The sequence below is a fragment of the Canis lupus genome, chromosome 16 (genome assembly GCF_003254725.2).
Source record: "Canis lupus dingo isolate Sandy chromosome 16, ASM325472v2, whole genome shotgun sequence".
In the NCBI taxonomy this organism is placed as follows: Eukaryota; Metazoa; Chordata; class Mammalia; order Carnivora; family Canidae; genus Canis; species Canis lupus.
Window position 1 is genome coordinate 36,000,852 of NC_064258.1, and position 27,853 is coordinate 36,028,704.

The 27,853-nt window shown below is 34.3% G+C and overlaps 1 protein-coding gene across 1 annotated transcript in view; it reads right to left on the reverse strand.

Annotated features, from left to right (window-relative positions):
• The window catches only part of TNKS (tankyrase), a 212,255-nt gene that overhangs the window by 183,021 nt on the left and 1,381 nt on the right, over window positions 1–27,853 (reverse strand). The gene's annotated exons all lie outside the window — the stretch shown is intronic.

Sequence of the window (27,853 nt, forward strand, 5' to 3'; positions counted from 1 at the left end):
CACTTAACATTATACCAGGAAAATCAGAGATGAATGGATACCAGAAATATGTAGTAATAGTTTGGTTACAAGAACTTTGCAAAGGAAGAACTAAAGATAATGCCAAAATATCTATTATTGGGATTCACGGCCAAATGAAAAGTAAAACAATGCCAGCCTGGATTTAGTGAGTCTGAGGAATATGACAAACAAATGGGAATACAGGCATTCAGAAATACAGAACCAGAAAACTGGTAAGAAATATCAAAAGTGTCAGACAGAAAAAATGGGGGGAAAGAGCCAGAACTGATCAGAATCAGTGTATGTACTAGGCAGAGAAAGGTAAAAATTACCAAGAAAGGACAACATTATAGAAGTCAAAGGGCAACAACATCATGCAAAGTCCAGATGATGAGGATTTAGAAGGGTAAAAAAGCCACTGACAATTTTAAATTATAGTACAGTGATGAAATTACAAGCTATACTGCAATGGATTAAAAAGAAAGAGAAAAAAAAAAAAAAGAAAGAGGACTATAAAAGCATTAGTATTTTTACCTTTAAAGCTAATACCTTTCTTAATGATTCTTTCTTTTCTACTTTAAATTTTATTTGGTCTTATTGTTTAAGTATCACTACCTCCATGCTATTACTTACTGTGTTATATAGTTAGAAAGTGGCATCATAAATAAAACTAAAAGAATAAAATGGTCATATCTTCCTCCATTTTATGCATATAAACTGAGAACAATGAGAAAAATTTAATAAAAAAAAGATTTATTTCAACTCCACACTATCTACAGAAATTCATTCAATCCAAGAAAACAGGCTCTAAGAAAAAGTCTCCCCCCCCCAAAAAAAAAGAAAAAGAAAGAAAGAAAAAGTCTCCAAAGTAAAAGACATCTTTCCATAGATACATTATCAGAAAGTCAGAACTAGGTTTCCATAGAAAATATCCTTCAAATTAAGCTGAAAATTTTGGGTGAAAAGAGGTCAATTATGTATCACTTACTGAAATACCAAAAAGTATAGGATACATGCCAATACAACTATCACCATCTTGTTATTTGTTTTTTAATACTTGCACAACTTTACAGATGTTAGATTCTGTTTATTTCTCCAACTTCAGTGTCCTTCACCCTATCATCACCCCTTACTCTTCACTGGGCCATAGGTGTTTTCCTTATTCATGAGGATTTCAAGATTTTCCTTCCATGGATTTGAATAAAGTCTGCATGGCAAACTCACATTTCCCCAATCAATGCATTGATAATATCTGAGAATGAATTTCCTTTCTTTACTAATAAACAAGTAAATTAAAATTAAATACTTTTTAAAATTTATTGAGATTTTAAAAGGTATTCGTTATAACTTTGAAACAAAATGGCAAAGTGTGTGTTTACTTTTTACTAATATTTTCAGATCTAAAATATAAAAACCAAACCAAAAAATGCTTGGTACCAGACACAGTGTGGGGAAATGTAATTGTGCCCACACACTAATAATTTGAGTGTAAACTGGTACCACATTTTAGAAAAAAATACAGCGTTACATGAACAAAGACTCTGCATCAAGATGTTTATGAAAGCATTAAAAAAAAAAGAAAGCATTATTATAGAAAACCCTGGAAATAATTCAGATGTCCAACAATATAGGCTCTGTTAAATAAATGGTTTTTCATATAACATCATCCTATACTAAAAGGATGCTATAGAACATTGTGAACATACTTTTTTTTTTTTTTAAAGATTTTATTTATTTATGCATGAGAGACATAGAGAGAGAGAGAGGCAGAGACACAGGCAGAGGGAGAAGCAGGCTCCATGCAGGGAGCCTGACATGGGACTTGATCCCGGGTCTCCAGGATCCCACCCTGGGCTGAAGGCGGCGCTAAACCGCTGAGCTACCAGGGCTGCCCCATTGTGAACATACTTAATGCCACTGAACTATACATTAAAAAATGGCTAAAAGGGTAAATTTTATTTTTACAAAATTAAAAATTATTATTATTTTTTAAGATTTAGTTTTTCTTTTTTTTTTAATTTATTTTTTATTGGTGTTCAATTTACTAACACCAGAATAACCCCCAATTATTTACAGAATAACCCCCAGTGCCCGTCACCCATTCACTCCCACCCCCCCGCCCTCCTCCCCTTCTACCACCCCTAGTTCGTTTCCCAGAGTTAGCAGTCTTTACGTTCTGTCTCCCTTTCTGATATTTCCCACACATTTCTTCTCCCTTCCCTTATATTCCCTTTCAATATTATTTATATTCCCCAAATGAATGAGAACATATAAGATTTAGTTTTTCATGAAAGACACAGAGAGATAGGCAGAGGGAGAAGCAGGCTCCCTGCAGGGAGCCCAATGCAGGACTCACCCCATGACGAGAGATCGCAACCTAAGCCAAAGGCAAACCACTCAACCACTGAGTCACCCAGGTGCCCAACCCCCCTGCTTTTTTAAATTTTTAAATCTGTATATTTTACTGCAGTTAAAAAAAAATTTTTAAACTTTAAACCATATATGCAAGGAAACACAGGATACTAACAGAAAAACATAGAAAAGTGTTTTTAGATTAGTCTTTTAGATTAAAAATATATAAAAATACAGGCAGAAATATACACACACACATATTTGAAGACAGAAAAAAAAGACTAAATCATTAAGTAGTGGGATTATAGAATTTCCCTTTCTTCTTTTGTTTTCTTATTATACAAAAACACAATTTTGTATAAAATATATCTAAAGTGTGTACACATACATGTTTATAAAAGACGGTAGAGGTAAGCAGGCAAAATCAGTAAACAATGAGGAAATTATATTTTTTAACTTGGTCTTGAATTAATAAAATGTATTATTAAATCAGAGGTTTTGTTATCCACAAAACAGTTCCCTATTTAAACTACTTAGAAATTTAGTACTCAGTAATTTAGAAAAGTTTATTTAAAGCATAAAGTTTACTTAAAACATAGAGTCTACCTGTTCCATTGAGTACAAGTCATAATTGGTCACTCATCATTCTATACTGTTAAATATTTATACGTTATTTCTACACATAAAGAGCATTCATTATCTCTGATGGTTATAGGAGGCCTTTGTTTCACAAACAACGTTTGTAGTCATAATTATCCCTATAATTGAATTGCTTATTTGGGTCTAAAGAACCAAAATAAAAATAGTAATTAGGATCACAGTCAAAGAACTGCATAGAATTTGAAGTAACTTATCACTAATTAACTCTTTGGAAAATAGTCCCTAAGTGAAAGCATTACAGACATACTGCAGACAAGATTTTCAGTGTCTCATTTCATTAAGCTAGCACATGTTTAAAAAAACGGCTAAATTTTACACAATTTTTTAACGTTACTATTTATACATAGTTGCTACTTATACATATATTTATAGCTCAGTGTTATGAAGTACAGAAGGAATAGCAATATACTGTCTCTCTCTCTGATCCAGCAAAGGTCACTAAAAACTAAGACTCGTTCTCTGCTCTTTACCAACACACGGTATGTGCTATTGAGTTACACTAGAGGTATAATTTAACTTTTACAGAAAAACTCTTTTTGCTCAAAGTACATGCCCTATTCTTGACAACACTAAAAATAACAATAACGGTAAATAACATTTAGTAAGCTCTTATGTGGGTCAAAAAGGATGCCAAATACTTGACATGCATCAGCTCCTGATGATAACACCCCATGAGAGATACCATTATCCTCATTTTGTTAAATAAATTCTTCCCTCGGTGCTGAGATTCATGAGCTGTGCTTCTAAATGAACAAGTTAGTGATTAAATGCAGAAAGAAAGTAAAACTGAGTGATAATGAAAATAATGATGGAAAATCAATTCTGTCTACTGCCCAGTGCTACCATTTCAGTCTGTGGCTCTATAACCTGTCTAGACTTCGGCGTATATACAGCCTTCTACCAGCATATAACCTTATAACTGGTCTCTTTGCTGTCACATGTGCTGCCCTACAATTCATTCTTAACACAGTAGGCAGAGTGATCTTTTCAAGGCATATATCAGATTAGGTCACTTCCCTACTTAAAATCCTGCAATGGGCTTCCATAACACATACAATAAAATATTACTACAAAATCCTTAGGACCTACAAGGCTTTATATGAGCTGGCTCCTCTCACTTCTCCTATGTCATTGAGTTTTATTTGCCACGTCTTTCACTTTCTGTTCCCTGAATACAACAAACTCCTTTCAGCCTAGGCGACTTTGCACTGCTCTGCTTGAGAACTTGGACCTGGATCTTCACATGCCCAGCTCCTTCTACCTTGTAATTATCTGCCCAAAGATAAGCAACTCAGAGGACTCTGACCACTCAATTTAAAGTCATTCATGCATGCACACATACTTTTCCATCATTATTTTCATTATCACTCAGTTTTACTTTCTTTCTGCATTTAATCACTAACTTGTTCATTTATCTATTTATCTTTTATAGATATTCCCACTCAAGATGTTCCATAAAAAGAGGTATTCTTGAGTTATGAACTGTCTTATGAACTGTGTGTATTTCCATCTAAAATAGTGCCTGATACACAGTATGGCTTCAATAAAATATTCGCTGATTACATGAATATACATGTTACTTACTTCAGTATAACTAAATCAAAAAGAGTAAGTAAGTAGCTCTTAACTTTATATTCTTAATTTGCAAAATGAAAACATTTAAAGGCTTCTTCAGCTATAAGAACAGCAAAAATATTTTTAAATACTTAAACAAAACACCAAATTTTCACAAAGGAAAATCACCTGTAATGTCATCATCATCCAGAGATAACCACCATGAACATTTTGATGATTAAACTTCCAGATTTCTTTTTTTTTTTTGCGTGTGTGTGTGTATATATTTAAACATCTTCGTTCTGCCTTTTCACTTTTCAACTACCACATATTTTTTCAGGTAAAAATTTTAAATGTATACATCATTTTCTTATGAATTACTTAGCATTCTACTACATCGATATATCATAATTTATTTAGTTGGGTGACTTCATTATAAAAAGGCAATTTTGCCATTATAAAAAGTTAAAATAGATATCCTTATACACAAACCTTCATACATCTGTCCAGTTCTTTAAGATAAATGCCTCAAAATAGGACTGGGTCAAAGGATACATGTTTAAAATTTCCTATGTTGCCAAACTGTCCTCTAATTCAGTCTATCAATTTTCATTTTTAGCCAAATGCTTGAGCACACCCATTTCCCCATCTTGTATACATGAACACAGATTTATAAGCTTTACAAACAAAGAAGCAAAAATTAAAAATTCATTGCTTAATTTCCATTTTTGGAGTTCAGACATTTGTTCTTTTTTTAGAAAATTAAATATATGAATACAGCTGAAATCTCTTAATCCTAGTCTTCTCCTTTTTTCCCCAAAGGAGGAGAATAAACTCAATGTTTATTATACTTGCCCATATTTTTATACTTTTCATATATGTTTTTAAACATGAGTTTATTTATTTATATACGTCTCATATTCCATTTTATTAGATTATATGTATTCAAATTATATTGTCAAAATCACATGGTCTTCAATCTCTATTAGTGATAGTTGTGGCAATTATCCCCTCTTGCTTACCTACAGAAACTCAATTATTGCTCAGGAATTGGTCAGAATATATTAGCTAAGAGAAGGTAAACCTTTCCCTAGCCCAGGAAGTAAATCCTGCTTACTGTGAGCCAGAAATGTGATTTTACTCCTATTTGGCAGTGACTGGCAAGGAGACAGAATGGAAAACCTAGAAGCTAGAAAGACTTTTCTCCCCACTAACACAGAAGGTGTGTAGAGGAAAAAGGCCCCTTTTTCTTCTCTCCCTTCCTCTCTATTTCTAGAAAATTTTCACACAAGGTTGTGACATTCAGAGCTGCTGATACCATGATCAAGAGAATTATGAAAATCCTAGCAGAGAACCCTAGTGTGCTCACAACTCTGAGTATTTGAAAAATTATTGAACTTCCTACCTCTAGACTTGTCAAGCAGGAAATAAATATCCTCAGGCTTAAGTTTTTTAGTTGAATTTTGGAATATTTGGAGCTGAACCCATGCAAATTGATACAAACATATGTATCAATGTTATGGTTGTATGTTCACTGATCATTCAAGTTTTATCTATCAGCCTTCAGTTCATTGTCTAGACCTAATTTCTTTGTCTTTTCTTATTATTTTGTAGATCCTTATATGTTCTAAACACTAATCTTGTACCGGTTACATGCATTAAAAATACATTATTTTGTTTATGGCTTGTCTTTACACTCTACAGTGTTTGACTTCAGACAAGTTTTAAACTTTAACATAATAAAATATATCTTTCCCTACACTATACTTTCTAAATAATCTGTAAGAAATCTCTATTCCTACACTGTTCATACATTTTCTTCTACATTACTCTTATAATTCTGTTTTCCATGTTAGGTCTTTAATCTATCTGTATATATGGTGCGAGTCAGAGATCTAATTTTATGTTTTCCATATCTTTTCTTTTTGGTTGATCAGTGTAATAGTTTAACTTCAAAAAAGTCTAAAATACCAAGTAGGGCAGTGCCAATTCCCCTTGTTCCTCTTTAAAAATTATCTTGGTTATTATTACTTTTTGATGTTCAATGTAATTATCTTTAAGTTCCATGAAGAAATGTGTTAGAAAAACTTTTTAAATCTCATTGATTAGAATTCTAAGATGACAAATTTACAATACTGAGTCTTCTAATCCATGTATATACCATATATCATGTGTATCCACATGTACCATATACATACCTTTCCTCAGATTCACATCTTTCATTTTGTGTTTTTTCTCCATTAATATCTTGCACATATTTTTCATGGATTTGGGGATATCTTAAGGTTTTTGTTGATACTGGGATAGAGAGGGCAGTGGTACATTAGGGGTGGTCAATAAAACCAGATGACACAGAGCCTCTGAGTCATAAAGAATTTGGATCTAAGCAGGAGTTTGCCAGCCAAGATTTGTCTGTTAGCTAACATGACCAGAGGTAGTAATGACACAAAATGAGGTCAGAAGACAGGCAAGAGCTAGATGATGTAGGACCTTTATCAGTGAGGAACACATCCAGCTGCAAATAACAGAATACTTAACTAGTGAAACAAGAAAGAAAAGAAAAGATAAATCTCACATGCCTTACTAAATTTGTCCAGTCAGAGGCAATTCAGGCTCATACAGCAATTTAAAAAGTGCTCTTTAAAAATTTTTGCACTCTGGCCAGCTTAGCATGTATAAGCCATCTTCTACTTGTTTGTCACCTCATAGTCACAAAAGAGTGACACCTAAAAGCCTGGTGTTCAGGTTCCCACAAAAGAAAGAAGAGAGCAAAGGGAGAAAAAGGCTTTCTTTTAGTCTTTATTATTAAGGAAGCCTCTCTAAGATACTTTCACTTACATCTCATTAGCCAAAAGTGAGTCATCTGTCCAGCTCCCCCCAAAATCTGGAAAATCAGTTCTTTTATAGCTGGGCCCACTGCTGCCTCCTACAAAATCTAAGATCTGTTAGTGAAGATTAAGGAGACAATGAATTTCTGGGTGAATAACCAAAGTTATCTATCACAGCTTTCTAAGTCATGGGTAAGAAGTTTGGATTTTATTTTAAGTATGTGAATAGCCATCTATAAGAGAAACTACTTGATTGTATTCAAATCTTAAAAGGATTATCAGTTGGCTAGGTGAAAAATAGAATGGAGAAGGTCAAATGCAAAATCAGAGAAAGAGGCTAAGAAAAAATCTGCCACAGTTAGGGCAAGAATTGATGGTGGCTTGGAATAAGACAGCAGTACAGATGGGTCAAAAAGGAACGGCAAGAAAGATTGGCTGCCAGGTTTCTAGCCTGAATAACTCACTTTATGGAGGTGCCATTTGGGGAAGGATCAGGGCAAGCAGTTAGCAATAAAAAGCTCACCCAGATGAACTGTTCTTCTCTAACTACTAACATTAAGCAACAAGAACCTATTTTGTAAACTGTAGCATATGCTTTCCCCTAAACAGTGTATGAGAAACAGTTACATTATTTTCCATATTCTAAGAAATTTGTAAATATACTGTGTGGAAATCATTGTGCTGGTACTGTGAGGAAAATCTAAATTCGTAACACAAAACCTAACCTCAATATGTCACCAGTTAGACCCCTGCTTTTTACTGTCTACCTGCTTGTACTGACTAACCTTTGTCTTACATTTTTCCTTAAAGTTTTCTTTTTTTATTTTTTATTTATTTATTTATTTTTAAAGATTTTATTTATTTATTCATGAGAGACACAGAGAGAGAAAAAGAGAGAGAGAGAGAGAGAGAGAGGCAGAGACATAGGCAGAGGGAGAAGCAGGCTCCATGCAGGGAGCCCAATGTCGGATTCGATCTCTGGACTCCAGGATCACGTCCTGAGCCTAAGGCAGATGCTTAACAACTGAGCCATCCAGGGGTCCTCTTGAAATTTTTCTTTCTGGCTCACCTCTTAACTCAGGCAAATGAAACCCCAAACCCCCTTCCGGTGATGGCGACTACCCAGACCACCCAAACCCCTGAAATGCACCTGGGCGGATGCACTGTGGAGTGACCCCTGGAATGACCAGAAATTACCTTTACCTCATTATAATACTATAAAATCTCCACCCAACAAGGAGGCCCAGCTTCCAGTTTCCGGCTTTACTACATTTTATGAAGGAAATTACATGCTATAATGATATTCTCTAATGTGGGGAGTGGGGAAAGTCTTGTGACATGTTCTTTAAAAATGTCAAGGGCTTTCTAGATACTAGGTTAAATTCTGTGTCCAGTATACACAGAATCACAGATACCCAGTAACAGATTCCTGGCTACTTTATAATAAATATCCTATGACAAAGAAACATAAATTTTCTATTTAATATTCAAAGTCATCATTGCTTCTTCTTCTAAATTCAATTCTAACTACATTAGCCTTTAAACACAGAACTATTCTACACTTCATTAGATCATAAGCCACTGTTAAGCAACAGGGAGTACACATATTCCCTGTAGTTTCTAAAATAACAATTTAGAAAACAAACTACAAAATGACTTCAATGTCAATGACGTTGCATGTTTTTCATTTGTCAAAGACAGAATCTCATCAATTAATTTCTCCACTTTGTAGAACCTGATTTAGAAAAACGTTTATGCTTAAAGTAGTAATTAATTAGCAAGCATTGTCAAGAATGTGTGCCTTACCTAAACCCAAATGAGAAACCACCAGAAGGGTAACAGTTGAATTCCAGATTCCAGCTTAAAACAACAACAAGAAAGTGTAAGAAATCATCCTTTGAGGAAGAAAAACAAAATGTTTGAGTACCACTGTGAGAAGGAACATCAGCTCAAGATAGATCTGGTATCCTGGACAGAAGGGAGGCCAGAGGAAAGTATCCTAATTGTGTCCTTTAACTCCTCAACACAGTCACATTGTCCCCTATGCTCCTGTGAAATATAAAGCAATATTTCCAGTTCAATTCCAACCAAAAGAAGAGGGATAACATCAAGGTAAAATATTAGAACTTGGTTGGGATGGGACTCCCAATTAGGCAACTACAATGAAGATGACAACACTTGAAAAAGATAAGGGGCAGAGAAATTCAACCAGGGAGGGGTTGAGCAAAACTTTCATCCGGAGCCTCTTTACTCTAAGACATGCCCATATTTATCCCAACCAGCTGGAGGACCAAAACAGAACACAGGCTTTCCCCACCCTTAAATCTGACCCCCACCAAGCCCATTCTCCTGTAATAATGCAATATTGGCCCAACTAGCTATTAGTTTCAAAGGAATATAAACTCAGCAGAAAAAAACATGTCTGAGGAGTACAAGCACCATGAAAGAACAGTAAACCAAAAGCAGAATTAATAGACCAAAAAAAGACTTTTAAAACAGGCAAAGTAAATGCTTCAGGAGAAAATAATGGAGAATACTGAAAGCATGACATAGGAACAAATATCAATCAGGTAAAACCAACTGGAAATATTGTCATGAAAAATATAAGTGGAAAAATAAAAACATATAATGAATTGATTGAATAGTAATGAAAACAAGGAATAAATTCCTGAGAAAATCAGGTTGAAAAACTACCCCAGAAAGTATCTAATAGGGATAAATAGAAGAAGAAAGGAGAGGTAGAGAAGAGAAGATATCTACACACATGGATATAATGACAGCACTTCTCATAATTAAAGGAAAATGTAAAGTTTTAGATTAGTAAAAGTTCACAGAACAACAAAGAGAATGGACAGACACATGCAATCTGGCAATATTAAACGCTGTGAAATTTCTAAATCCTTCAGTAAGAAAACACAGACAATTTACAAAAACAGTTTTTACTTTAGACTAAAGTCAATTTTCCCAATTTTAAAGAAAAGCATTTTGATGCTTAATTTCCTATCTAGCTAGCTTTTTATTTACATAAGAGAGTAAAATTAATCTCAGGTATGTAAAATCTCAAAGCTGACACAAAAAGATGCTAGTTGAAAGTATTCTCATCAGAATACTCAGCATGATGAAAAATGGATTTGGGGTGTGTGTGTGTGTGTGTGTGTCCAGGAACATTGAACAATGAACATCCTAGCAAATAATTGCAACGTGTGGGTTACAAAGAGCATACAGCCATGCAAAGTTAACAGAGCCTGGAGTAGGAAAGCTTCTCTAATGAAGTGATTATTTTGAGCTAAGGTCTAGAGAATAAGCAGTTAACCAGAAAAAATGATTGGAATAAATGGTTCCAAGGAGGACAAGGTATAGTATATTTGAAGCTCAAGTGGTGAGAAATGCTTTACACATTCAAGTAGCTAAAAGAAGTTCAGAATGGTTCAGAAAGACAGTAATAAAGATTCTGAAATAGGCGACAATGTGGAATCAACTAATTTTCTACCACAAAAATCATGGAGAAGCAGGATCATCCTTCAAAACCAATGTATCTGAACTAAAAATCCTTTAAACTCTGTATGTCAGGGGAAGACTATGACTGTTCCCTACCAAAGTAGCATAATTCAAAATTTCTGCAATGCAAATTTAGGTATCAGAAAACTACAAAATGTATCTGTTTATACATCAATATTAGAAGATATAAAAGCTAGACTCTTGAAATTCCACTGAGTTTTTGGTCTATTTCCATTTATATTTCAGTATAGAACTTATTGTAGAAGATACTTTTACTGTAAAAGTAGAGACAGAAAGGTCAAATAAAGCACAATGAATTAATCACATAGTTAACTAGAAATCAAAAGAAAAAGAAGCAAAATGTGCCCTAATAAACATTTTTGCTTTCAACTATAATAAAATTAAGAGACTTCATTTTTATTTTAATGATTGTACTTACTATAGTTCATGAGGAAACTGGCTATCTGCTTAGGAAAAAAAAAACGCAACTTTTTAAATCCTTACTTCTTAGTATATAGCAAAATTAATTCAAAATAGATTAAGGGAGATGCCTGGGTGGCTCAGCAGTCCTTTGGCTCAAGGCATGATCCTCAGTATGGGGATGGAGTCCCGCATAGGGCTCCCTGGGGGGAACCTGCTTCTTTCTCTGCCTGTGTCTCTGCCTCTCATGAATGAATAAATAAATTCTTTTTTAAAAGATAGATTAAGATACAAAATGAGAAAATGAAACCAAAAAAATTTAGGTAGACATTTTCATGATTTCAGAATGGAAATAATTTTTTAAACCTAAAATGAAAGAAAACAAGAAAATTTAAAGGCAACAGATTTGAAAAGGTGGTAAACAAAATTAAAAAAACAAATCAGGAAAATATTTGCAATGGTAAGAAAAACATCAAAAGGTAAAAGAAAAAAGTGTAAGAGAAAAATATAATTCACTAAAATGGAAATATCAATTATTTTAAAAAGTAAAATTAGTTATTCCAGATATAATCAGAGAAATACATAGTAAAACATGAACTCTGGGTTTTTAATCAAAATGTTAAGAAACATGTTTTAAATGATAATGCTTGGAAACATGTACAAAAATGCTCATAGGAGCAATATTCATAAGAGCATATTCATCACCAGTAGAACAGATAAATAGTGGCATATTCACAACACGGCATTCCTTATAACGATGAAAATGAACAAACTACAACTATGCAAGAGAGATGAGTCATGCACGATACAGTATATACTATCTAATATAATTATATATAGTTCAAAAACAGACAAAACTAATGTATGGGTGGTTTAGGGATAGTGACTCAGATAACACAAGATAGGGGTTTCAGCTGGTATTGTCAAGGGTATGATAGTAATATAAACGAGTACAAATAAAACCTTTTAGTAAAACAAATTTAGTAACATATATCTACATACAAAAACTCTCTAGGAATATACATATAGCATTGTCTTAAAAACTTTCAGCAATTACCCTTTTAGCTCACTTCATAAACTCAAAACCCAGAACAATGATAAAACTACAATTTCTTGAATCCCAAGCCAGGTTTTTCTCAGAGATAATAACTACCTTACATGCTTATAAGTAGTCAGTGAGTCACAATTTTCAAAATACTTCCTGAAACATAAAAGGTTTTACAAATATTAAGTGTACTTAATCTCACTAGATTTGGGAATCTTAATCTGCATTACTTGTGTCCTCAAACCATGATTCTCAACCCTGTCTGTATGTGAGAATCACCAGAGGAGATTTTTAAAAAGCAAAACCTTGCCCCTACTCCTGTGACTTGACTTAATTGGTCCAGGGTTAGGAAGCACTATTTACAAAGTGAACTACATCTGCATTACATAAGACTTGCTCAAAATGCAAATTCTCAGACTCTACTACAGACCAATTTAAATGAGAAATTCAGGAAGGGTGGTCTAGAAACCTGTTTCAACAAGCCCTTCAAGTGATTTTGATGCAGACGTTAAAATCATAGCTCTAGTGCTCCTAGATATCTGTAATCCTCTGAAAATTACATGTAAAATTTGGTATTTAAGTATATCTTTCTGAGAATGTTCATGCCTTTCATTGGATTCTCAAAGGAGTGTTAATAAAATTAATAACCACTTATATAAGCTCAGCAGCTTTCAACTTTCAAAGTGTGGTGGGTACTTTGGTGGTCCCTGAGACTTTTCTGGAATTCTGAAAAGTCAAAACTATTTACAAAATAATATTAAGATGATTTTGACTTTTTCGCTACCAAGACATTGATACTACATGATTGTATAACATATGTGTTGATCATCTGAAAAATGTATTCATGGTGCTCTTGATGATACACAGTAATGGCAGGTGAAGCTGCTGACATCTTTGCTTGAACCAAGAAAATGGCACCAAACTAAGTCATTGTATTCTTTACCACCAGGTCCTTACATTTAAAAAAAAAAAAAAAAAAAAAAAGGGCAGCCAGTTTCACTTAAAAATATCCTTCCTGAAAATGTAAATGTTAATTTTATTAAACTCCAACCTAGAATACACATTATTTTTAATATTCTTGTGACAAAATGAGAAACACACATTAATCAGTTCTAGCCACCAAAGTATGATTGTCTTGAAAAATAATACTTATTCAACTGCTTGAGCTTAGTTTGACTTGTGTATTTGGCAGCCATTCTCTTGAAAATGAACAAAGTGAGCTTGTCACTTCAAGAAAAACAACACACAGCATTTGTTCTCAATGACAAAATTGAGCTTTCAAGCAAAAATGAGAATTCTGTAAAACTTGCATCTGCCACCATGAGCTTTATAGTTTCCTAAAACATAAATGCTTTTCTGTAAGACTGGTGGTGGTAGTAACAAATATGCCTTACAATTTATTATAAAGTAAAATGTGTCAACATTTAGAAGATCTGCATACCTCAGTGACCTACTATTTTCCAAACCACCAAAACATGTATAGAGGTATAAGATTCATCTGTAAAAAATAGACCAATGAATTTTAACACAAGAGTATGAAAAACTCATTGATATGGCTTCAGATCCCATGTTACAAATAACGTTTAAGAAACTATTATTTTGCAAATATGGGTGTAATACCAAAGGAAAAAGTCTATTTTTTCTTGAAAATGCTATTAAAATAGTTCTTTCTTCCCAAACTATGTACCTACTTAAAGCAGGACTTTCTTCATATGCTTCAATCCAACACAACAAATGGCATGCAGAAGTAGGTGAGACTTCATCTGTCTTGTATTGTCAGACATTAAAATGACTTGCAAAGTGTAAAATAATGCCTCTCCTATCAATGTTTTGGAAAATAGTTTGTTTTCACCAACAGTGTGGTTTACTATAACACATAAGAGAGATTATTGCTATTTTTTTCATTGCTCAGTTTTAACTCCTACTATGATAAATCTCATAGACATAATCCATACAAACAAAAGCTCTTTTAACTCTTTTTAAAAGGAGTGTAAAAGAGTCCTGAGATCACAAAGTTGGGAACCACTGCATTTTGATTAAAAACTTCCTAAAGGGCAGAAAATAATGCCATTCTCATCATCCTGTCCTTATAGCACTTATATTTATTGAGTTGTTACTGAACTACTCTAAAACCTTACAGCTCATGCCAGATTCCTGAGAAATAGACCAAAGGGGAAAAACACACTATGGAATTGTACCAGTGGCTGTTAATTAAGAAAGTTGCATGACGTTCCTTTAAATTTCCATACGCACTTCACTAATAGTGAATCTCATACTTCCAGGAAGGACTATAGTCACGCTCAGAAGTGTGAATTAATAGAAAGTTATAAATCACTGATCATTGATTCACTCTACTGAATATGCTATTTTCCATACTTTATGTTGGTAATATTAAGAAATGAGCTTTCTCTAGGACAACAGAATGACCAAAATGCCATTATGATAGATACCTTCATTAAAAATGTTTAACTGTAGGGGCACCTCGGTGGATCAGTGAGTTGGGCATCTGACTTTGGCTCAGGTCATGATCCCAAGGCCCTGGGATCAAACCTAACCATCAGGCTCCTTGCTGAGCCGGGAGCCTGCTTCTTCCTCTCCCTCTGCTGCTCCCTCTGGCTGTTCTCTCTATCAAATAGATAAATAATATCTTTAAAAAAATAAAAATGTTTAATTGTAAAAAAAAAGTTTAATTATAGTAAAATAACTGTAACATAAGATTTACCACTTAACTTTTTTTTCACCCCTATCAGTTGCAATAGTATTTTTTCAAGTTGTTTTTTTTTTTTAAGATTTTATTTATTTATTCAAAAGAGACACAGAGAGAGGCAGAGACAGAGGTCAAAGCAGGCTCCTCACAGGAAGCCTGATGCGGAAGTCAATCCCCAGACCAAGATCACACCCTAAGCAAAGGCAGATACCTAACCACGGAACCACCCAGGCATCCCTTTTTCAAGTTTTTAAATTCTAGTTAGTTAACATACAATGTAATATTAGATTCAGGTGTAGAATTTAGTAGTTCATCATTTACACACAACACTCAGTTCTCATCCCAATAAGTGCCCTCCCTAATACCCATCACCCATTTAGCCCATCCCCCACTCCCCTACTCTCCAGTAACCCTCAATTTGTTCTCTATAGTTAAGAATCTGTTTCCTCCTTTGCCTCTTTTTTTTTTAATACGCTCATCTGTTTTGTTTCTTAAATTCCACATTATGAGTGAAATCATATGGTATTGATTTTCTCTGACTTATCTCACTTAGCATAATACTCTCTACCTTCATTCACATTGTTGCAAATAGCAAGCAAGATTTCATTCTTTGTGATGGCTGAGTAATATTCCTGTGTGTGTGTGTGTGTGCACGCGCGCTTATCTATCTAACTATGCACCACATCTTCATTATCCGCATCAGCTGATGGACATTTCGGCTCTTTCCATAATTTAGCTATTGTTGCTAATGCTGCTATAAACATCAGGGCACATATATCCCTTCGAATCAGTATTTTTGTATATTCTGGGTAAGTAAATACCTACTAGTACAATAGTTGTATTATAGGGTATTCTATTTTTAGTTTTTAACAGTAACCTCCATACCGTTTTCCAGAGCAGATGTGCCAGTTTGCATTCCCACCAACAGTGTAAGTGCTGCAAAAATGGACAACTCTACCTTAATCATTTTTAAGTATACAGTTTAGTGGCGTTATTAAATACTTTCAAACTATTGTGATTCCCACATATTTTTTTCAAAATGTATTTTTCCTTGACTACTTCTTTGAATCAAAACATACTGCAGTTTATCTTCAAGATTTTCTAACAATTTTAAGCAGTCTTTAAATGAGAGGAATTACTAAAAATATCCTTCTTCCATTTAATTATGAGGTTCTTCAAAGGTTACTTCCAATCACACTTTTAATGTTTATAATAAAGCAAAGGTCAGAGGGTCCAATGTTCTGATAACTGCAAATGTTCCAATAATCTACTTCCCTGTAAAAACATGGTCCCAATCAAATCCTAGTCACAATTTTTTAAGAAAGCATCTATACACAATTTTGCTCTATTTTATTTTATTTTTAAGTAGGCTCCACACCCAGCATGGAACCCAACACAGGGCTTGAGCCCACAATCCTGAGATCAAGACCTAAAGTCAAGATTGAGTCAGACAGACGCTCAAATAAGTGAGCCACCCAGGAGCCCCCATTTTGCTCCATTTTAAGCGCTTAGAAAAAGAGCTGGAAGGAAATATGACAAAATGACTATCTGGGCTGCCTTGGAGAAGTGAGATAATGCACTTTTTACTGTTCTTTCCAAAATTTGTACAATTACTTTTATTTTCAGAAAACAAATTTAAGAAAGCAATAGCAACTGTCAATTTATAAAATGATTCAAATGATCTTATTTCTCATTGCCACCAACATTCTAGTTGAGTTAGCATGGTCCAAACGATTTCTGAATAGCCAGATGTGGATTTAAGTCTGGCTCCACCATTTAAAAGCTTTGTGACCTCGGACAAGACATAACTCTGAGTCTGTTTGTCTATAAAAAAGAAAATCTACCTTGTATCTGGTTACTGTAAGGATTAAATAAAATTACATAGGGAGAGCACAAAAATCACTCCCAGGCAACTGTTGCTATTTTTATTTGTTTTTATACTATTATTTAGTAACAATATCAAAACTAAGTTCATTCATATATGTGTCAACAGAGCAGTGAAAGCACTTTGATGACAAAAGACAGGACTAATATACAAGTGTTATAATTTTACACACTTAAGAAAGAAGATTCTTAAAGCACTGTAAGCATTAACTTACAAAATTCACTTGCTCAAATATTTATAGACCATGTAGTATAAGCAATTTAATGAATTAAATATTGAGCTGCTCTTACTATGTACTTCAAATTTATCTGCTTCCATAAAATTCCAACAGAGTAACAATTACACTTTTCTAGGGTTAAATTTTTGGATATTTTGGGAGAGGAAGGGCAACCAAGTTTTTGATAACTTGCTACAAATTTTTATATTGGTCCACAAGTGTCTTTTTCCAAATAAGAATATTTTCCTACAAAGAAGAAAAGCATAGCTTGGCATCTCTTCTCAAGACATTAGGGGGAAAATAGCTAAAATGTATTCATTTATTCACTAACCATAATCCCATGCCACTTCTTTCTTTAAAAAAAAAAAAAAGTCAGTTAACATGAGAACAACAAGAGCTTTTGGAAAGTGAGAACTGCACATCTTATTAACAAGATGGATGAGAATGTAAAAAAATGGTTTCCATGGTTGGTAAATATATCAGATTGAAGGCATCTGATCTTTTTGGAGTCTATATATATATATATATATCCTAGGTTTTCAAAAAGCCTTATAGCTGGGCATTAACTAAGCACTAGGATATTTAGGTTATTTTTAAACTATAACTGATGATGCAGGGACTTTAGCTTTAAGAATTTTTGGTCAATCAGTAAATACAGTTTGTAGTTAATACAAATCATCTACAGCTACCAAATGTCTCTTCATTTTTTAAAAAAAAAATCTACTATATAAGAAAAAAGTTGCAAGTCTTAACAAACAAAAACAGCTACCACCAACCATTAGTGTACTTTTTGTTATATAAAGGCAAAAAAAAAAAAAAAGAAAGAAAAAGAAAGGAAACTTTACATCACCTTTTCTACAATTAAAAAGGACACTAGTTTAAATTGAACAAGGAGCTGACAGAATCCGAAAAAAAGATGGAGGCGGGGGGACTTAAGCTTCCAGTTTTAATTCTATACACAGATATCTGAACAAACAGGCAAAACAAGTTTCCACTTGACAAAGAACCCAGAAATTCACTGTAGGGAAAAGCAACCTTGGACATTTGATGAAGCCTTAAAAGGAAATCCAACAAGTATACAAAAACAAAACTCCTACCTTTTCTCAATTACTCAAAAAATTATTTTTAGAAAATGACCCTCAAAATTATCCTATCTAATCTTTAATGGAAATTCCATGATCAAGGCCATGTCCCACCTTCCTGAGTATTTCTAACAGAGGAATAAACATAAGTAAAAGTAACTTCAAGGACCTTGACATGTGAAAAAATAAGAAATTTAAGAGACACTGATCTCTTCAATTGTATCTACTGCATATTTTACAGTGAACCACTCAAAAAATTTGTCATGAAGCAAAAGAAGGCTACTAAATGTATTTAAAAATAAGCTAGTCTAGTCTTTTTACCTGCATCTCATCACAAGACTCATGAGGATGTTTATTCCTTTCCAAAACCTAGCACTATAATAAAATATATTTTCTTAGCATCAGTTACATTCCCTAATTATGTTTCTTCTCCTGAGATCTAAGCTTAAGATTTCATTTTTAAACATATGTATGCTCACAACTAGGCCCTTGATAATATGCCTTCAATCTCTCAGATATATTTCTTTCCCCCTTTTAACTGCCAAAGAATCAGAACTGGAAGGAAGGAACACCTAGCTCTGATCTATACAGTTCCTTGGGATGGAAGGGGATGCCCAGGGGAAAGAAAAGACAGAAGAGTAGATGGGACTTTTTGTCAAAAAAATCTATATAAACAGAGTGTGAGGAAAACATGTTATTTTTAAAAAGCCCTTAACAGAATGTCTCTGGTTAACACTCTTAGAAAGCGGTACAAAGGCTATACAAGCTGAGATTTAAAATGGTGATATTTCATAATTTAAATGCTACTACTGTAAGAGATGAACCTTAGAGAGGGACTTCATCTATCCTAGATCAGACTTGCATGTCCAACATGAAAACAAACAAGGGAAGTTACCCTTAACATCTCAGACCTCTCTTCTTATCCTTGAAATTATTTAACAATTTCTATTGAAATAAGCAATGGAAAAAAAAAATGAGGTAAAATCCCACTAAAAGTTCTTAAATAAGAAGAATTTGAGCAGAATAACACCCCTACAGACAATGCATGTCAGAAGAAAATGCTCACTAAACAAAATCATGATCTATTATTTCAATACCAGCTAAAAGGCAACATGAAAATGATACAAGATATGAAAGAGTAGCATACAACTGAATTAAAAATAGGATGACAGAATTCAGAAAATGGTTTAAAATTTAAAAAAAAATCATTTCAGAAGTAAAAACCAAACACGAAGGAAAACTAAAGGGAAAAAAAAGTACCCCAGAGAATAAAAATACCCCAATGAATGCCTTGTGATGGGGATCAGCAAACTACAACCCATGCACCAAATATGGCCACCAGTTGCTTTTATAAATAATGCTTTATTGGAGCAAACCACACCTACTCATTTATGTATTGTCAATGGATACTTTCATGGCACAAAAGCAGAGCTGAGTAGTTGAAACAACTGAAACAAAGACCATATAAGGCACAAAGCCTAAAATATTTATTGTCCAGCCATTTACAGAATAACTTCCCCAACTCCTGCTTTAAGAAAAATGGAAGGTGAAAGAACATTTTTTAAAAGGAAAAAAAAAAAGATATTTTTAAAAAAGGATTCAAGAGTAAGTAACAGTTATTAGGGCATGGGGTAAGGTGGGAATGAGCAGTTACTATTTAAATGGGTACAGAGTTTATATTCAGGATGATGAAAAATTCTGGAAATGGACAGTGGTGATGGTTGTACAACACTGTGAATGTACTTAATGACACTGAAAAATTATCAAAATGCTACATCTTATATTATGTATTATTTTAGCAATACACACACACACAGAGCAAATGGCAAATTTAGAGAGGTAAAGTTCCAGTATTCATAAAAGGAAAAAAATAAATACTATAAACTAAAATTCAAGAAAACTTTTTTAAAATAAGAGATTTGAAATAATGTAAGGAAAAAGCACATCATGTACCTGAGAAAATCAACTTAGAGAAACTAAGACAGATAGACTGTTAGAATACATTGGTTATGGAAGAAAAAAAATACTTTGGACATCTAGGAACAACGACCAGGGAAAAGAAAATCAGATTACTATCAGATTTTCAACATTAATAGTTTCTACCAGAAAAAAAAAATGGGATCATTTTTTAAATATGAGCAAAGAAAATGAGAACCAAAGATTTTATATACAAACTGACATCCAGGGGAAGCCTGGGTGGCTCGGCGGTTTAGCACCACCTTCAGCCCAGGGCCTGATCCTGGAGTCCCAGGATCGAGTCCCACGTCGGGGTCCCTGAGAGGAGCCTGCTTCTCCCTCTGCCTGTGTCTCTGCCTCTCTCTCTCTGTGTGTCTCTCATGAATAAATAGAATCTTTAAAAATAAACAAACTGACATCCACGAATAAGGCAACAAATGTTACTGGCATTAAAAAAATTTCAGAAATGCAGTTTCCAGGACACCTTCCTGACTAAACTCTAGAGACAAGCGACAGACCACTAAAAATAACTAGAGACATCAATATTAGGACTAGTGGTGAGCATTCGCAACAGAAATGGCTAGGATTGTAGCTATAAATAATTATTTCAGGTATCAATTGCTATATAATAAACTATTCCAAAATCTGTCTTAAAATAACAACTACTTATTACTCTGATGATACTATGAGTTAACTAAGCTCAGTCATTTGAGCCTAGCCTCCATCTGGAGGCTTAACAAGGTTGGAGTATCCAAGGTAGTCCACAGCTGGCCGTGGGTACTGGGTGAGAGCCACAAGCCTACTTCTCTTCTTCATGGTTCTTCTCAAAGCATGGTGGCTGGGTTCCAAGAAAGTTCCCAATGCATAAAGTGAAAACTTAAGATCTCTGAAGACTCAGGTGTTATACAGCAAAACTTCTGCCACATTCCATTCATCCTAGCAAATCACAAAACCAACTCAAATGCAGGGGGAGGGAAATAGGCTCCATTTTTTGGTAAGTGATGTAGTATTCATATACATAAAGAGGAGGAATATATGTTAGTCAACTTTGGGGACTATCACACATATAATTGTACAACTAAAATTAAATGAAACATGTAAGAGAAAAACAAAGTAAACATGCAAAACTTTGTAGGATGGCTCACAACAATCCCCCTCTCCCATTAGGGAAAGACTCCTACACTAGAATTTTTGAAAATTGCTGAAAGAAAATAAAGGCCTAAATAAGGTTCATGGATTGAAAGACTCAATAATGTTAAGATGTTATTTTTTCCCAAATTGACCTATAGATTCAACATAATCCCAATTATCATTTCACCATGCCATATGGTAAAAATTGACAGTCTGATTTTAAATTCTCAACGAAAATAGAATAGACTTAAAAGACCTAAATGCATCTTGAAAAACCTGGGCCAAGTTGGAACATTCACATTATCCACTTCAAAACTAATTACAAGCCTACAATTACTCAGCCAATGTAATCTGACCAAAAAAAAAAAAAAAAAAAACCACACACACACAAATTAATAAGACAGCATGAAAATGAAGTCTGGATATAGACCCCCACTTATACAAACATCTGATTTTTGACAATGGAGAAAGCAATCCAATAGAGAAAAGTAACCTTTTCAAGAAATGGTGCTAAAAAAAAACCCTGGATACCCACACAGAGGAAAAAAAATACCTCAACTCCAGCTCACAGATAATAGAACAATGAACCTAAGACTGATCACAAATCTAAATGTAAATGCTAATACCATAAGCTTTCAGTAAGAAACATGTATTTCTTTTACTTGGGAATAAGTCAAAGTCCTTATCTAGGTCATAGGTCACAGGAAACACTAACTATATAATAAATATGTAAATGATATAAATTTCATTAAATAAAATTAAATTTAATACTGTTCAAAGGATCTAATAATAATGGATCACTACAATATGAATAATGTGATGCTAGCAAAGGACTAATATGCAGAATATATATATTCCTCAAACTCAACAATAAAAAGATAAACCCAATAAAAGTAAACTTTATCCAATTAAAAAAAAAAGACAGAACTTCATAAAAGTTCTGTCAAAAATGGCAACTAAACACATGAAAAAGTCTTCAACATTAGACTCCAAGGAAATACAAAATAAAATAACCATTAGACAACACACATTCCCACTAGAATGATTAAAATGTCTGAGAACATGAAATGGTAAGTAGAACTCTCATACATTGTTAATGAGAATGTAAAATGGCACATCCACTTTGGGAAAAGGTCTGGAAGTTTCTTACAAAACCGAATATTTACCCACCCTGAGCTCCAGCAATTTCAGTATTAGGTATCTGCGCAAAAGAAAAAAAAAAAAACCTATGTCCACAAAAACAATTTTTACAGAAATGTTCACAGCAGATTTATTCATAATAGCCCAAAACTGGAAATAGCCTAAAAGTTTATCAGCAGAAGGGATAAACCAACTGTAGCACATAATAACATACTTCTCGGCAGTAAAAAGGAGCTACTGATACATGTTACAACATCAAAAACATGAACTTCGCAAAATAAACCTTATAGAAAAAGAGCAAATATTATATAATTCCATTTATATGACCTTCTAAAATAGGCAACTTATAATCTAGAGTGGACAAAACGTCAGAATAGTCTGGGATAGGGATTGAAGAAATGGACACAAGGGAACCTTCTGAGGTTATGATGACTTGCTATAAGGGCCCGAGTTGCACAGGTGCTCACATTTGTCAAAACTTAGTGAATGTACAAATAAGATTTCTACAGATTTTACACTAAGAGACAAATCTGTAAAAAAAAAAAAAAAAAAAACACTGAACCCTAGATAATTATATGCATATAGTGGCATTGTTAGGGGAACCTGCACAGATGGTTGCAATTTGAGCACTGACATGCTCAAAAAAAAAAAAAAAAAAAAAAAAAAAAGGATAAATTGATGGGTAGAGGAATATATAAGCAGATTACTGTGTGATAGAATTTTTTTAAGGATATTTATTTATTTATTTATTTACTCGAGAGAGAGAGGCACAGAGAGACAGAGAGACAGAGGGAGAAGCATGCTCCATGCAGAGAGCCTGGCGTGGGACTCGATCCCGGGACTCCAGGACCATGCCCTGGGCCGAAGGCAGGTGCTAAACTGCTGAGCCACCCAGGGATCCCCAGTGTGTAATTGGAATTGCACAGTATTTAAATTCATGCAAACACTCCTCTATGTTGGCCAGTTTGCTTGTTACCAACTTTTATATAACATCTTACAAATATCTATTTTGTCCTTTAAATCATTTGCCTCCAAAGAGTGATTTTATTAAAGTTTAAGAAAGAGAAACTTAGCGTATCTTTCTAACTAAAAGTTCTACGTAGCATGTTTTAAAGGGCACCTTAAACAAAGCATAAGATTTTAAGAAAAGACTAAAAAAGATATACTGGGAAGACATTTATAAGCTAGTTCCTTGGGCAGCGGTTGCGCAGCGGTTTAGCACCGCCTGCAGCCTGGGGTGTGATCCTGGATACCCGGGATCGAGTCCCACATCGGGCTTCCTGCAGGGGGCCTGCTTCTCCCTCTGCCTCTCCCTTCGCTCTCTCTGAATGAATAGATAAAATAAATCTTTAAAAAAAAATAATAATAATAATAATAATAATAAGCTAGTTCCTTTTACCAAATTAGAGGCTTCTTAAATCAAGAGGTAGGGCATTTGCTTGAAAGTATAATCAAAGAGCTTGCCAATGTTAACCTACTCCAGAACAGAAGAACTCTGTTTTTTGAGCCACTGATGGGCAAAAGTTTAGAGGATACAGTGTTGTTCCTGTCCTTTTTTCAGGTTTAGGAACTTAATTCACATAGTGGTGAAGGAAAAAAAGACAAGCACGGCCATGCTGAAAAATCAGAAGAGTCAGGAATGAGATAGGCAACCTTTACATGGTTAAATGTGTGTTGTTGAAGATACTATCCAAGTCAAAAGAAAGCATAAAACTGTCAAACATATTTTGCTGGTTTTGATACTGAAGCGCCTCATATCACATACCCTAATTTTAGGTTAACTACCTAGGAAACCAATTTCAAAATTTTATCAATTTAATTTACCATAAAATCTTGAATTCAATGCTTTGTTAAAGTCCTTTTTGGGGGCAGCCCTGGTGGCTCAGTGGTTTAACGCCGCCTTCAGCCCAGGGCCTGATCCTGGAGACCCAGGATGGAGTCCCGCGCCGGGCTCCCTGCATGGAGCCTGCTTCTTCCTCTGCCTGTGTCTCTGCCTCTGTGTGTGTGTGTGTGTGTCATGAATAAATAAATAAAATCTTTATTTAAAATAAAATAAAGTCTTTTTTTTAAAAAAAGACCTCATCTAAACTTTTTTTTAAAAAGAGATCTCATGAATAATACATACTGGTCCTGTGACAAAAATATGTCACTCCTGGAACTAAACTTAAAAGTAATACCATTCTAAATTGGCACTATTTATAAAGCTTGACTGCTGTCCTTTGAACAATAGAAAACCAGGGTCAAGGATCTTATCTGTAGAAGAGAAAGTCTTATATAAACTCTAGTCAACAATAAAAGACTGGGTCCTTTTGATATGGCCATCTTCAGGCCTTAGAAATAGTAGTTTGAGAATCTGCATCAACAATGGAAACTGAAGATTGTGTTTCTCATTCTGAATAGAATGATTCCATCATTATCTCTAAGCCATATCTTAAAAAAAAAAAAAAAAGATTGTATTTATTTATTCATGAGAGACACACAGAGAAGCAGAGACATAGGCAGAGAGAGAAGCAGGCTCCATGCAGGGAGCCCCACGTGGGACTCGATCTTGATTCTCCAAGATCACACCCTGGGCCAAAGGCAGGCGCCAAACCACTGAGCCACTCAGGCGTCCCTCTAAGCCATTATCTTTTTTTTTTTCTAAATATTTTATTTATTTATTCATGATAGACATAGAGAGAGAGAGAGGGAGGCAGAGACACAGGCAGAGGGAGAAGCAGGCTCCATGCGGGGAGTCCAATGCGGGACTCGATCCCGGGACTCCAGGATTGTGCCCTGGGCCAAAGGCAGGCGCTAAAACGCTGAGCCACCCAGGGATCCCCCCTCTAAGCCATATCTTAAACAAATTATGACAGTTCAAAATGGGATAGAAAAAAAATCTTAATTCTGCTGCTGGAAAGAATTACTGTATTTTTAAAAGTCATAGGATTTAAATATGACTTCTAAAGAACTGTAAACCCATTTCTAAATGGAAATAAAGGTTTAATTAAAATTCTTCCTCTCCAAACTTTGCTTGGCTAGATTGGACTCATTCTTTAAGTCCCTGTTTATCTAGAAAGATTTTGTTAAATGCCCTAAAACCAGGACAAGAATCCCTATCACCTTCTCCACAACAGTACATTACAGTAACTCCAGGTTACGTACTTTATAGGGTTTTGTTATTACTGCTGTTCTTGTTTAGTCTCCCCTATTAGATTGTAAGCTCCGTAAGGGCAAAGACTATCTGCCATGTCAAAATTGTGTCAGTATTTAACACGTGATCTATAACAAGTAACAAAACATTTGTAGAGCAAATGAATTACAATTTCTAAACTTTTCCATCCCAGGGATTGTTCCAGTTTCCTCTTTTAAAATGGCTTTTCCATGACAATCCCATTACTCGAATCCTAACCAAGAATCATCCTGTTAACTACTCACCCTACACATGGCAAAAGGTCAGACTTAACCAATTTGTTATACTCTGCACACAAATATCAAAGTATAAGAAACTGACTACAGAGTGTTATGTTTTTATACCACATATAACGCTACGCGGTATAAAGTAAAAACTAAAAAATCAGTACAAACTAAAAATTTTGTTTCTTAAAAAACCAGTTCAAAGTCAGGTTCTCATAATTACAACACCTTTACAGGACTGTGTTTTACTGTCTGTCTGGTAACTTCTCTGAGCACATGTAAAACTCTAAAACAATAAGAGAAACTATTGTGGCAAACGGGAATAAGTTGATTGGGGAGACATGCACTATTTTATGTGTGACTACCCTAAATAAGTACATTATCATAGAAATAAATAAAACTATCATCTGTTAATGATTATTTATAACATGGCATGGCGAAGAATGACAAGATTTTGATATGTGCTAAAACAGTCCAATTTGGAACAAAGTATGCAAAAGAAAACAACCTCAGTTGATCCAGTATATCAGACTTAGACCTTTCACAAGACCTAAAGAAAAAGAAATGCTACTTCATCTAAGATAGGCAACACCCCGGAGCAAATATCTAGTTATATGGAAGTCTGTTTATGATTCAATTCACTAAATCCCTAATAGGACCTATATTATCTAATATGTATCTATATGTCAAGAATGGATCCAGGAACCTAATATTGATTCCCTGTATTTCTCATGTTTGTGACCCATTAATGAACCACAGACAGCAGTTGTAAAACAAAATGAATGGAATAAGATATAAAATATAAGAAGACAGCACATGTAATAAGGGAAAGTATTATTTCTTGAAACTTTTGATTCTACTTCTGCGTGTGTGAGACGATGTAAAATAAATACCTAAGTGTGGGCTGCAATAAAAAAAAAAAAAAAAAAAAAGTGTGAATGCTACTCAGGAGTTTCAGCTCCCAATTACTTCTTCCCCCAAAACACCGCAAAAACAGAAACTCTCCATCACAACTTCTCAAAATGAAAAGTGACTTTAGCCCAGGGAGAGGTTTTAACAGTTTAAGCTTGATTTCACGAGCTCTAAAATCAAACTGAGTTCAAATCCAGATTCCAAGACTTTCTGTGTCAATTAGGACTTACTTAAACAGTTTGTGCTTCATTTTTGTCACCTGTAAAATGAGGGTAATATTATCTTTCAAGTTGGGGGGAAAAACAAACAATACCTTAATAAGTTCTTACTATATATTTTACCATAAATAGAACAAATTAAAAGAGTGGTAGGTATGAGCAACAGCAAGAAACGTAACAGAAGGTATCTTCAGCGTGTTATCTTTGATGTTTGTGTGTGGGCCTGGTGCTTTTTCATTTTGTCTTTCTATCCTATGTGAACTGTATCATGTATATATACATACATTTTTAATGTAATGTTTATAATGTATGTAACATTACCTTCATCTTTTGGAATATAATAGTAGATATCTGGGCAGTGAGATTACAGTCCTTTTTTGAATACTTCTTTGTATTTTATAAAAACATTTTATATGGCTTTAAAAGACAAGGGTCAACTACTTGACTTAAAAAAAAAAAAAAAGACAAAAAGTGTGTGGTCCACGATTTAGGAACTAGCGTTTTTTTTGGGGGGGGGAGAACCAATGTGCCAGGTGCTTCTCACTAAATCCTCACACAAACCTAGATATCATTTTGTCACTGAAAAAACTGAGGCAAGGGGATCCCTGGGTGGCTCAGTGGTTTAGCGCCTGCCTTTGGCCCAGGGCTGATCCTGGAGTCCCAGCATGGAGCCTGCTTCTCCCTCTGTCTGTGTCTCTGCCTCTCTCTGTGTCTCTCATGAATAAATAAATAAAATCTTAAAAAAAAAAAAAAAAGAAGGACACTTAAAAAAAAAAAAAAGAAAACTGAGGCAATCAAGATAAGGTAAACTGTCAGACAACTAACAAATAGGAGTGTCCAGGGCTTCAAAGC